The sequence below is a fragment of the Ursus americanus genome, chromosome 7, assembly GCF_024610735.1.
Source record: "Ursus americanus isolate L20-20 chromosome 7, mUrsAme1.1.p, whole genome shotgun sequence".
Taxonomy (NCBI): Eukaryota; Metazoa; Chordata; class Mammalia; order Carnivora; family Ursidae; genus Ursus; species Ursus americanus.
Genome location: NC_142133.1, coordinates 2,387,027 through 2,399,106, shown reverse-complemented (window position 1 = coordinate 2,399,106; position 12,080 = coordinate 2,387,027). Strand labels below are relative to the sequence as shown.

The following is a 12,080-nucleotide window of genomic DNA, read 5'->3' as shown; positions in this document are numbered from 1 at the left end:
CTCTGTAGGCTGTTAGTTGTGCTTTGTCTATGCCTTCCAGGCTCTCAGAGCCAGATCTCCCTGATTTTTAAATTCCTTGGCCCTTCTTGCTTTCATAGCCAAGTGTTATGGGTATTCATCTTCCCCGTGTGGGCTCCCCATTGGCCTTCACTATGCTACTGGCTCCCTCCTAACGGTGGATGGCCACAGTCCCTTTTGCTCCCAGACCAAGTCTCCTCCACCTTTCCTACCTTCTTTCCTGTGGCCTCTTCTCAACCTTTCGTTTTGGAGTTTGTTCTTCCAGTCTCTGGATCATTTTCTGGAATATTTACAGTGATGTACATGTTCCTGTGGGATGAGGTGAGCTTGAGGTCCTCCTACTCTGCCATCTTCCCGGCCTTCATGAACCACTTTTTTTTTTTTTAAAGATTTTATTTATTTATTCGACAGAGATAGAGACAGCCAGCGAGAGAGGGAACACAAGCAGGGGGAGTGGGAGAGGAAGAAGCAGGCTCATAGCGGAGGAGCCCGATGTGGGGCTCGATCCCATAACGCCAGGATCACGCCCTGAGCCGAAGGCAGACGCTCAACCGCTGTGCCACCCAGGCGCCCCCTTCATGAACCACTTTTAAGTGTACAATTCAGTTGTATTATAGTAATAATCACCTACCACAACTGTTATTTTCAGAAACTTTTCCTCACCTCAGATAGAAACTTTGTAAAGAAACTTTGTAACCAGTAAGTAGTAACTCCTCAGGTTTCCCTTTCGCCTAGCCTCTGGTTACTGTTAATCTACTTTCTTTCTGCCTTAGGCTATTTATAGAATTTTTGTTTTCTTGTTGAGTTGGAGAAATTATATATTGAATATAATTTCCAAATATTTTGTCTCATTCTGTATGTTGCCTTTTTACTTTCTTTAAAATTTTGATGTGCAGAAGTTTTTAATTTTGAAGAATTTTATTTTATCAATTTTTGTTAGTTTCTTATGCTTTTGGTGTCATGTTTAAGAATACATTATTAAATCCAAAGTCATGAAGACTTATCCCAAGGTTTTCTTCTAAAATTTTTGTGGCTTTCATATTTAAGTGGTTGACACATTTTGAGTTAGTTTTTGCATATGGGGGGGTGAAGGGGTCCAGTTTCATTCTTTTGCATGTGGAAAATCAATTGTGCCATCACCATCTATTGAAGAAACTTTTCCCATGGAATGTTCTTTTCCCATTGAATTTGCCAGAAATCCATTGGCCATAGATGTATGGGTTTATTTCTGAACTCTCAGTTCTGTTCCTTTAGACTGTATGTCTGTCCTTAATGTTAGTATCACTGTTTTTAAAAAAAAAATTTTTTTTTAAGATTTTATTTATTTATTTGACAGAGAGAGACAGTGAGAGAGGGAACACAAGCAAGGGGAGTGTGAGAGGGAGAAGCAGGTTTCCCGCCCGAGGGGCTCGATCCCAGAACTCTAGGATCATGACCTGAGCTGAAGGCAGATGCTTAACGGCTGAGCCACCCAGGCGCCCTTAGTATCACTGTTTTGATTGCTTTAGCTTTGTAGTAGGTTTTGAAATTGGAAAGTGTTGAGTCCTCCAACTTTGTCATTTTCAGAAGTGTTAATCTGTTTGGGGATCCATGCAGTTCCATATGAATTTGAGAGTTGGCTTTTCCATTTCTGCAGAAAAGGCTGTTGGAATTTTTATTGGGTTTGTGTTGAATCTACTTTGGGTAGTAGAGCCATCTTGACGATGTTAGGTCATTCTATCCATCAACACATCTTTTCATTTGTTTAAGTCTTTAATTTGTTTCTGCAGTGTTTCGTAATTTTCAGTGTACAGTCTTTCACCTCCTTGGTTAAATTTATCACCAAGTATTTTACTCTTTTAGATGCTATTGTAAATGGAATTTCTTTTCTTAATTCCTTTTTTGGATTGTTCATTGTTGGTGCATAGAATCACAACTGACTTTTGTGTGGTGATCTTGTACCCAGCAGTGTTACTGAATTAGTTTCTTAGCTCTAGTGGCTTTCTTAGGGATTCTTTGGAATTTTCTGTGTACAGGATCATGTCATCTGTGAAGAGAGAGAGTTTTACATCTTCTTTTTATTTGAAATTTGGAAGCTTATCTCTCTTCTCTAATTGCTCTGATAAGAACTTCCAATACAATGTCGAATAGAAGTGGTAAAAGCTGTTTCTGATCTTAGGGGGAAAGCCTTAAGTCTTTTACCATTGAGTATGATGTTAGCTGTGGACTTTTCATTTGTGGCTTTTATCATATGGAAGATATACTTAGTTTATTGAGAGAATTCTTGTATTCTTGTTTTCTGAGAGTTTTTACAAACATGTTGAGTATTGTGAATTTTTTTTTTCGGTGGCAGTTGAAATGATCATTTTTTTTTTCTATTAAAATGATGTGTTTTTGATTCTTCTTTTTCTTTTTCTTTTTTTTTTTTTTTAAAGATTTTATTTATTTGACAGAGAGACAGTCAGCGAGAGAGGGAACACAAGCAGGGGGAATGGGAGAGGAAGAAGCAGACTCCCAGTGGAGCAGGGAGCCTGATGTGGGGCTCCATCCCAGGACTCTGGGATCACGCCCTGAGCCGAAGGCTGACACTTAATTACTGAGCCACCCGGGCATACCCCCTCCCCCTTTTTAATTTAACCGTCTTAAGTTGCTGGAATAAATCCCGGTTAGTCATATATTGGGTGTATAATGCTTTCAATATGCTGTTGGATTCATTTTGATGAGGGTACTTTTTTGAGAATTAAATTTTTTAAAACTTTTTTATTTTTAAGATTTTATTTATTTGAGAGAGAGCATGAGTGGGGAGGGGCAGAGGAAGAAGCAGGCTCCCTGCAGAGCCTGACATGGGGCTCGATCTGGGGACTCCAGGATCATGACCTGTGTGGAAGGCAGATGGTTAACCAACTGAGCCACCCAGGCGCCCCTTAAAACAATTTTTTAGAGTAGTTACAGGTTCACAGCAATATAGTGCAGAAGGTACAGATATTCCCCACATACTACCCTGCCTGCACACAGTGCTTGGCCTCAACCATTATCAGTATTACCCACAGAGTGGTATACTTGTTACAGTTGAACCTATTTTGATACATCATTGTCACTCAAAGTCTGTAGTTTATCTTAGGGTTCACTCATGGTGTTGTATGATATGTGGGTTTTGACAAATGTATGATATGTATCTATCATTATTGTGTTACACAGAGTAGTTTTATTGCACTAAAAATCCTCTGTGCTCTGCCTCTTCATCCTTCCCCTACTCCCTGGCAACCACTAATCTTTTTAGTGTTCTCATAGTTTTGCCTTTTCCAGACTATCATATAGTTGGAATCATACGGTATGTAGCCTTTTCAGATTGGGTTTTTCCATTCAGTAATGTGCACCTAAGTCTCCTCCATGTCTGTTCTGGCTTGATAGCTCATTTGTTTTAAAGTGCTGAAAAGTATTCTGTTGTATGCATGTACCACAGTTTATTTATCCATTCACCTACTGAAGAACATTTTGGTTGCTTCGAAGATTTGACTATAAAACATTTTGTGCAGGATTTTGGGTGACTTAAGTTCTCAACTCCACTGACTAAATACCAAGGAGCACTATTGCTAGATCATATAAGTGTATGTTTAGGTTTTTGGTTTTTGTGTGTGTGTGTGTGTGTATGTATGTTTAGTTTTGTAAGAAACTGCCAAACCGTCTTCCACAGTGTTTGTACCATTTTGCATTTCTGCTAGCAATGAATGAGCGTTCTTGTAGCACCACAGCCTTGCCAACATTTGGGGTCATGTTTTGGATATTGGCTATTCTGATACATATGTATTGGTATCTTATTTTAATTTGCAGTTAAACAAATTGATGTGGATCTTTTTATATACTCATTTGCTGTCTGTATATATATTTTTTGGTGACGTGTCCAGATCATTGATTCATTTTTAAATCCTGTTGCTTTCTTTTTCTTACTATTATTAGTGTATTTTGGTAATAGACCTTTCTTAAATGTTTCTCTTGGCAATTATTTTTTCCATTCTGTGGCTTGTCTTCATTCTCTTTAACAGTGTCTTTTGCAGAACAAACTTTTTCAGAACAGAAATTTTTAGTTTTAATGAAATACAGCATATCAGTTCTTTCATGGACTGTGCCTTTGGTGTTGTGTATTAAAAAGTCATCACCAAACCTGAGGTCATTTAGATTTCCTCCCATTATCTTCTAGAAATTTTATAGTTTTATATTTCCATTTAGGTTTGTGATCCATTTTGAGTTAAATTTTGTAAAGGGTATGAGGTCTGTGTTGTTGTTGTTGTCGTTATCATCATTATGGTTTTGGATGTGGATGTCGATTGTTCCAACACCCTTTGTTAAAATACTATTTTGCCTCCATTATATTGCCTTTGCTTCTTTGTCAGAAATCAGTTAACTGTATGGGTCTGTTTCTGAGCTGTTTATTCTGTCCCATTTTGTTGTTTATATTTTTGCTAATGTACATTGTTTGTTGTTGTTGTTGTTGTTGTTGTTGTTTTGAGAAGTCTGTGCCTTTATTGGCTGAACAGGCTACTTAAGAGGGATAAAGTAGAGGAGTGGGTAGCCCCAATACCAGGCCCTGCTGTGCTTCACAGCCTTGTAGGTAATGGAGAACTCACCCAGATAGTGGCCAATCATCTCGGGCTTGGTTTCCTCCTGTTTGAAGGTCTTGCCATTGTAGACACCCACCATGCTGCCCACCATCTCAGGCAGGATAATCGTGTCCCACAGGTGCATCTTAACCACCTTGGGCTTTTCCATCAGGGGAGCCTCCTTCTTGGCCTTGCACAGGCGCTTCAGCAGTGAGTGTTGTTTCCTCCACAAACCCCGGTTGAGCCTCTGCTGCTGCCAGGCACTGTACAGCTGCATCAACTGCTCCTAGGACACATCCAGCAGCTGGTCGAGGTCCATGCCACGGTAGGTGAACTTGCGGAAGGTGAGCTTCTTCTGCTCCACTTCTGCCACGTTATCAGCTCTTTGGAAGGGACTACCTAATGCCACATTGTCTTGATTAGTTTAGCTTTATAGTAAATATTGAAGTCAGGTAGTGTCAGTCCTTCCAATTTTTTTCTTCTTCAATATTGTGCAACTTTGGATTTTTTCCCTCTGTATATAAACTTCAGAATCACTTTGTTGATATCCACAATATAACTTCCTGGGATTTTGATTGGGATTGCACTGAATCTGTAGATGAAGTTGGGAAAAACTGACATCTTGTTAAGATAAATCTTCCTGTCTACGAACATGGAATGTTTGCAGTTATTTAATTCTTTGATTTTGTTTATCAGAGTTTTGTAGTTATCCTCTTACAGATCTTAAACATATTTTGTTAGATTTATAACTACAGTTGTTCCATGAACATGGTTTAAACTGCACATGTCCACTTCTATGTGAATTTTTTTTTGATAAATACAGTATAGTACCATAAGTGTATTTTCTCTTCCTTACAATTTTTTTCCTTATGATTTTCTTAATTCTTTTTCTGTAGTTTTATTGTTTAAGAATGCAACGTATAATATCACATACAGAATATGTGTTAATTGTCTCCTTATGTTATTGGTAAGGCTTTTAATCAGTAGCAGGCTTTCAGTAAAGTTTTTGGGGGAGTCAAAAGTTACGGATTTTCAACTGTGCAGAAGGTTGTTCAAGGATCACCTGCATTTCATTTTTGGGGGTGTTGATGTAAATGGTATTGTGTTTTATATTTCAAATTCCTCTTGTTCATTGCTGGTATAAAGGAAAGTGATTGACTTTTTTGTATTAACGCTTGTATCTTTCAAACTTGCTTATTATTTCCAGGATTTTTTCATCAGTTGTTTTGGATTTTCTAGGTGGGCAGTCATGTCGTCTGCAAGTATAGTTTTATTTCTTCTTTGCTAACCTGTGTATCGTTTCTTCTCTTCTCTTCTCTTCTCTTCTCTTCTCTTCTCTTCTCTTCTCTTCTCTTCTCTTTTTTCTTTTGTTACTGTATTAGCTAGGACTTCCAGTATGATGATTTGAAGGAGTGGTGAGAGGGAATATTCTTACCTTGTTCCTGATTTCAGTGAGAAAACTTTGAGTTCCTTACCATTAAGTATGATGTTTGTTTTTGTAGATATTCTTTATTAAGTTGAATTTGCCTCTATTCCTGGTGTACTGAGCGTTGTTTGTTTGTTTTTATCATGAATGGGTGTGGAGTTTTGTCAAATGTTTTTCTACATCTATTGATGTTGTCATGAGATTTTTTTTTTCCTTTAACTTGTTGATGTGATGGGTTACATTAATTGATTTTTAAAAGTTGAGCCAGCCTTGCATACCTGGGGTAAATCCCACTTAGTCCTGGCATATGTTTCTTTTTATACATTGTTGGATTTGGCTTGCTGATATTCTGTTGAGGACCTTTGTAGCTATGTTTGTGAGTGATGCTGGTCTGTAGTTACTCTGTAATGTTTTTGTCTGGTTTTGGTATTAAGGTAATGCTGGTCTCAGGATGAATTAAGAGTTATTTTCTTTGTTTCATCTTCTGAAAGACTGTAGAGAATTAGTATAATTTCTTTTTTATTAAATGTTTGGTAGATTTCTTTCCCAGTGAACCTGGTGCTTTTTGTTTTGGAAGATTATTATAATTTATTCAGTTTCTTTAATAGATATAGGCATATTTAGGTAATCTATTTCTTGTCTGAGTTTTTTTTTTTTTAAGATTTTATTTATTTATTTGGCAGAGAGAGAGCGCGTGTGTGAGGGAGCACAAGCAGGGGGAGCAGCAGGCAGAGGGAGAAGCAGGCTCCCTCCTGAGCAAGGAGCCCATTGTGGGGGCTTAATCCCAGGACCCTGCGATTATGACCTGAGCTGAAGGCAGATGCTTGATTGACTGAGCCACCCAGGCGTCCCCCTTCTTTTATTTCTGATATTAGTAATTTATCTTCTTTTTATGTTTATTGATTTTATTGATATTTTCAAAAAATCAGCCGTGGGTTTTGTTGGGTTTATTTCTTACTGTGTTTCATATTCTGCTTTAATTTTTACTTTCTTTTTGCCTATTTGGATTTAATTTGCTTTTTTTATAGTTTCCTAAGGTGGAGGCTTAGATAATTGATTTTAGATCTTTTCTAATATATGCGTTCATTGCTATAAATTTCTCTCTAGTGCGTGATAATGGATTGATGTCAGGCCCTTCTCTGTGGGCCTCTCATAGCGTACCTGTGCTAGAGGAGTATGCAACCCTGAACCATTGCCCACCTTCCTCACTGGTGTGCTGTGTGAGCACTGAAGGGGGCTGTAACTTGTTTTAAAAAAAATGTCTCTGAGCAATGTTTTTGCTGTATCCCACAAATTTTATTGTTTTTTTTTTAGTTCAAAATATTAAAAAATTTCTCTTGAGATATCTTCTTTGACCCATGTATTATTTAGTAGTTCGTTACTTAATTTCATAGTATTTTGGGATTATTCAGCTTTCTGTTACTCTTGTGGTTTGAGAACATACATTGTAGGATTTCTGTTCTTTTAAATTTGTTCAGGTGTGTTTCATGGCCCATGATGTGGTTTATTTTGGTGAATGATGTGAGCTTGAGAAGAATGTGTATTCTGTTGTTGGATGAAGTAGTCTATAGATGTCAATTATGTCCACTTGATAGGTGATATTGTTTAGTTCAACTGTTGTCCTTACTGATTCTCCCTGCTGGATCTATTTCTGATAGAAGAAGGTGAAAGTCTCTCAACTACAAGTAAAAGTGGATTCATCTATTTCTCCTTGCAGTTCTGTCAGTTTTTGCCTTACATATTTTGCTGTGTTTAAGGACATGCTAAGAACTTCTTTGTCTTTTAGGAGAATTGACCTCCTTATCAAAATGTAATGTTCCTCTTGATCCTGGATAACTTTCTTTGCTCTGAAGTCTTCTCTTTGGAATCAGTATAACCACTCTTGCTTTCTTCTGATTAATTTTAGATTGGTGCATCTTTTTCAGACCATTTACGTTTACTTTTTTATGTATTTATTGGTTTCAGGCATACAACGTAATGATTGAATATTCATATAATGAAATGGTCACCACAATAAGTGTAGTTAGCATCTGTCAGTGTATATGTGTGTGTGTGTGTGTGTGTGTGTGTGTGTGTGTGTGTATAGTCACAGAACTTTTTTTTGTGATGAGAATTTTAAAGGTTTACTCTGTTAGTAACTTTCAAATATGCAGTACAGTGTTAACTATATTTACCACGCTGCATATTATATCCCCTTTGGCTTATTTATTTTGTAACTGGAAAAACTGTACGTTTTGACTCCCTTCACCCATTTTGCCCACCCTCCTAACTCTGGCAACCACCAATCTGTTCTCTGTGTCTGTGATTTTGAGTCTTTGGTTTGTTTTTGTTTTTTGAAATTCCACATATATAAATGAAAGTCATTTTCTGTCTGACTTATTTCACTTAGCATAGTGCCCTTGAAATCCATTCATGTTACTGCAAACGGCACGATTTCATTTTTTTATGGTTAGAATATCATTGTATACATGTACCACAGTATTCATCCATCAGTGGACACTTAGGTTTTCATGTCTTGGCAATTTTAAGTAATGCTGCAGTGAACATGGGGGTGCATATGTCTTTTTGAGTTAGTGTTTTCTTTTTTTCAGCTATTTATCTTTAATCTATATGGGTTTTTATATTTAATTTGGATTTCTTGTGGACAACATACGGTTGAATCTTAGACATTATCAGCATGGATTAAAAATTACCTTTCTATTGGTAGACTTAGGCATTGATGTTCTAGTTAATATTGATATGGTTGGGTTAAGAGCTATCGTATTTATTGCTATTTTCTATTTGTTGTCCTTGTTCTTTGTTCCTATCTTTTGTCTTCCTTTCTTTTTCTGCCTTTTGTGGTTTTCACCTAGCATTTTCTGTGACTCCTGTTTTGCTCCTTTTTTAGCATGTCAGTTAAACTTTTTCCTTCTTTAGTGGTTGCCTTAGAGTTTGTAGTATACATTTACAACTAATCCAAGTCTGCTTTCAAATAACACTACAGTACTTCATGGGTAATGTGAGTACCTCATAATAACAAAATAATCTTAAATTTTCACTTTCTTTGTGTTGTTGCCATCATATATATTACTTCTACATAGAATACATGAGCATATATGTAAACACATACAAATTTTATATATATTTCTCATACATAAGAGAAATACATGTTGGTATTGTTTTGAACAACTGGTATATGTTAGATCAGTTAAAAAGAAAAATAGAAATTTTTATCGTCACTTCTGCTATTCTCTTTTTTTATGTAGATGTGAATTTCTCATCTGTATAATTTTTTTCCCCTCTAAATAACTGTTATCAACATCTTTTGTAAGACTGTTGTACTGGTAACAAATTCCTTCAATTTTATTTGTGTGAGAAAATATTTCTCCCATTTCTTAGGAAGAATAATTTCATGGAGTACTGAACTCTAGATTGGTTGTTTTTTCTCTCAGCTTTAAATATTTACTCCATTCTTTTCTTGCTTGCATGGTTTTTGAGAAGTTCAGTGTGATTCTTACCGTTGCTCCTGTCGTAGGTGAGGTCTTTTTCTCTAGCTTTTATGTCATTTGTCTCTTACTTTCGGTAGTTGTGATATGTGTAGGTATATTATTTTATTATTATTGTTATTATTGTTATTATTGGCATTTATTCTGCTTGATGTTCTCCGAGCATGCCGAATCTGAGCTTCCTGGATTTGTGGGTTTTTGTATAACATTAAGTTGGGGGAATTTCATAGTAATTATTGTTTCAGATATTTCTCCTGTTCCTTCATCTTTTCTCTTTCTTGTAGTCTTATTTCATGGATGTTATTCCTTTTGTAGTTGTTCCACAATTCTTGGATATTTTGTTTTGTTTGTCTTTATCTTTTTTCTTTTTGCTTTTCAGTGTATAGTCACAGAACTTTTTTTTGTGATGAGAATTTTATGTAGATTTTTTAAGATAGCTTGGAGATTCTTACCTCAGCCATGTTCAGGTTATTAGTAAGCCCATCAAAGGCTTTCTTCATTTCTATGGTAATGTTTTTGATCTCTAACATTTCTTTTTGTGCTTACAATTTTTCTCTCTCTGCTTACATTGCTTATCTGTTCTACTTCATCCATTGGAGTCCTTAGTGTATTAATTATAGTTATTTTAATTCTCAGTCTGATAATTCCAGCATATCTTGCATATCTGAGTCTCTTTCTGATGCTTGCTCTGTTTTTAAATTTTTATTTATTTTTAAAAATTTATTTTAGAGAGAGCGCACGTGCGAGCAGCGGAAGAGATAGAGGGAGAAAGAGGGAGAGAAGGAGACTCCCCACTGAGTGTGGAGTGGGATGCAGGGCTCAATCCCATGACCCTGAGATCATGACCTGAGCCAAAACCAAAGAGTTGAATGCTTAACTGACTGAGCCACCCAGGTGCCTCTTGCTCTCTCTCTCTCTTTAAACTGTTTTTTGCCTTTTAGTAGCCTTGTCATTTTTTTTTTTTCCTTATAGCTGGGCATGATGTATTTGGTAGAATTTGAGTGATGTGATGGGGTTTTTATCTCAGACTTGTCCATACTGAGTTTCCAACAATTGTCAATTGCAGTTTAAGTTTTCCTACCTTGGCACTGGCTCCTGTGGAGGTTTCTGCTATGGTGAGGTTTGATTCTCTGTATTTGTCTCCAGTTTTGAGGGGCAGTTAGTGACCTAACTTCTCTTATGGATCTAAAAAGAGTTTTTTTTTTTTTTTAGTTCAAATATTTACTTGTTGTTAGGACAGAGTGGCTACTTCTAATCTACTTATGTGCCAGACTGGAAGCTACATGTCCAGAGTCAGTTTTAGTGTTTTTCTTTTTTTTTTTATTGTGATCTGACTATTTAAATAGTTATTATTTTATCTAGTTAAGTCTTTTCCTATTAGCTTTTGTGTTATAAAAACTAAAATACTGCATTTCTAAATTGCATTTCTAGATTGGTGCCTCTTTAAAATCTCAGATTTCCAACTTCACCTGGGTCTTCAGTATTCTGCAGTCTATTTGCCTGTCCCTTTCCCCACCACCCGTTAATTGTGGCAAAAAAATTACACAGTTTGCTATCTTACCCATTTTTAAGTGTGCAGTTCATTAGTGTTAGTGCACATTATTGTGTAACAGAGCTGTAGAATTTTTCCCATCTTGCCAAACTGAAACTTGCACACATTGAACAACTTACCCTTTTTCCCTTCCCCTAGCCACCACCATTTGACTTTGTTTATATGAATTTACTACTTTAGATAATTTGTATAAGTGAGTTCATAAAGTTTTTGTTTTTCTGACTGGTTTACTTTGCTTAGTATAATGTCGCTAAAGTTCATCTATGTTGTAGTTTGTGATAGACTTTCCTTCTTTTTTAAGGCTGAATAACATTCTGTTGTTTGTATTGTATATACTACGTTTTATTTATTCATTCATCCTTTGAGGGACAAGGGTTGCTTATAACCCTTGGTTGTTGTGCATAGTGCTGTTATGAATGTGAGTATGCAGATATCTTTTCGAGACCTTGCTTTCACTTCTTTTGGTTATATACCCAGAAGTTGGATTGCTGGATCATACAGTAGTTTAAATTTTAATTTTGTGAGGAACCACCATATTGTTTCCATAATAGTTGCACCATTTTACATTTCCACTAACAATACACAGGGGTTCCAACTTTTCCATATCACCAACCAACACTTGTTATTTTCATTTTTTTTCCTTTTTGGATAGTAGCCATTCTAATGGATAACAAGTGGTAGCCCATGGTGATTTTGATTTCCATTTCCCTGACTGGTGATGTTGAGCATCTTTTTATGTGCTTTTAGGACATTCATATGTCATTTTTGGAGTAATGTCTATTATAAAGTCTTTTGCCTGTTTTCTAGTTGGGTTTGATTTTTTGTTATTGAGTTATAGGAGGGTGTGTTTTTTTTTTTAATATATCCTAGATATTAATCCTTTATCAGCTGTATGGTTTGCACGTATTTTGTCCTGTTCTGTAGGTTGACTTTTTACCCTATTGATTGTGTCCTTTGATAGACAAAAATTTTTAAGTTTGATGTACTCCTTTTTGTCTTTTCTTACTTTTGTTTCCCATGTA

The 12,080-nt window shown here is 36.2% G+C and overlaps 1 protein-coding gene, 1 non-coding gene and 1 pseudogene across 4 annotated transcripts in view; 2 read left to right on the top strand and 1 right to left on the bottom strand.

The window, feature by feature from the left end:
* Window positions 1-12,080, top strand: part of LOC123776081 (E3 SUMO-protein ligase RanBP2) — a 79,707-nt gene that overhangs the window by 12,469 nt on the left and 55,158 nt on the right. Inside the window, exon 1 of one of the 3 annotated variants that reach the window (XM_087863228.1) lies at window positions 4,803-4,920. The exons of the other annotated variants lie outside the window; for them this stretch is intronic. The gene's annotated coding sequence lies outside the window, so the exon portion shown is untranslated. Of the gene's footprint in view, window positions 1-4,802; window positions 4,921-12,080 lie in introns of those variants that run through there. 3 annotated transcript variants of the gene reach the window in all.
* LOC123776083 (small ribosomal subunit protein uS19 pseudogene) lies at window positions 4,518-11,071 on the bottom strand (annotated as a pseudogene).
* Window positions 7,130-7,268, top strand: LOC123776094 (small nucleolar RNA SNORA42/SNORA80 family). Its single transcript, XR_006775270.1, has one exon. It is a non-coding gene; the product is annotated as a small nucleolar RNA SNORA42/SNORA80 family (small nucleolar RNA).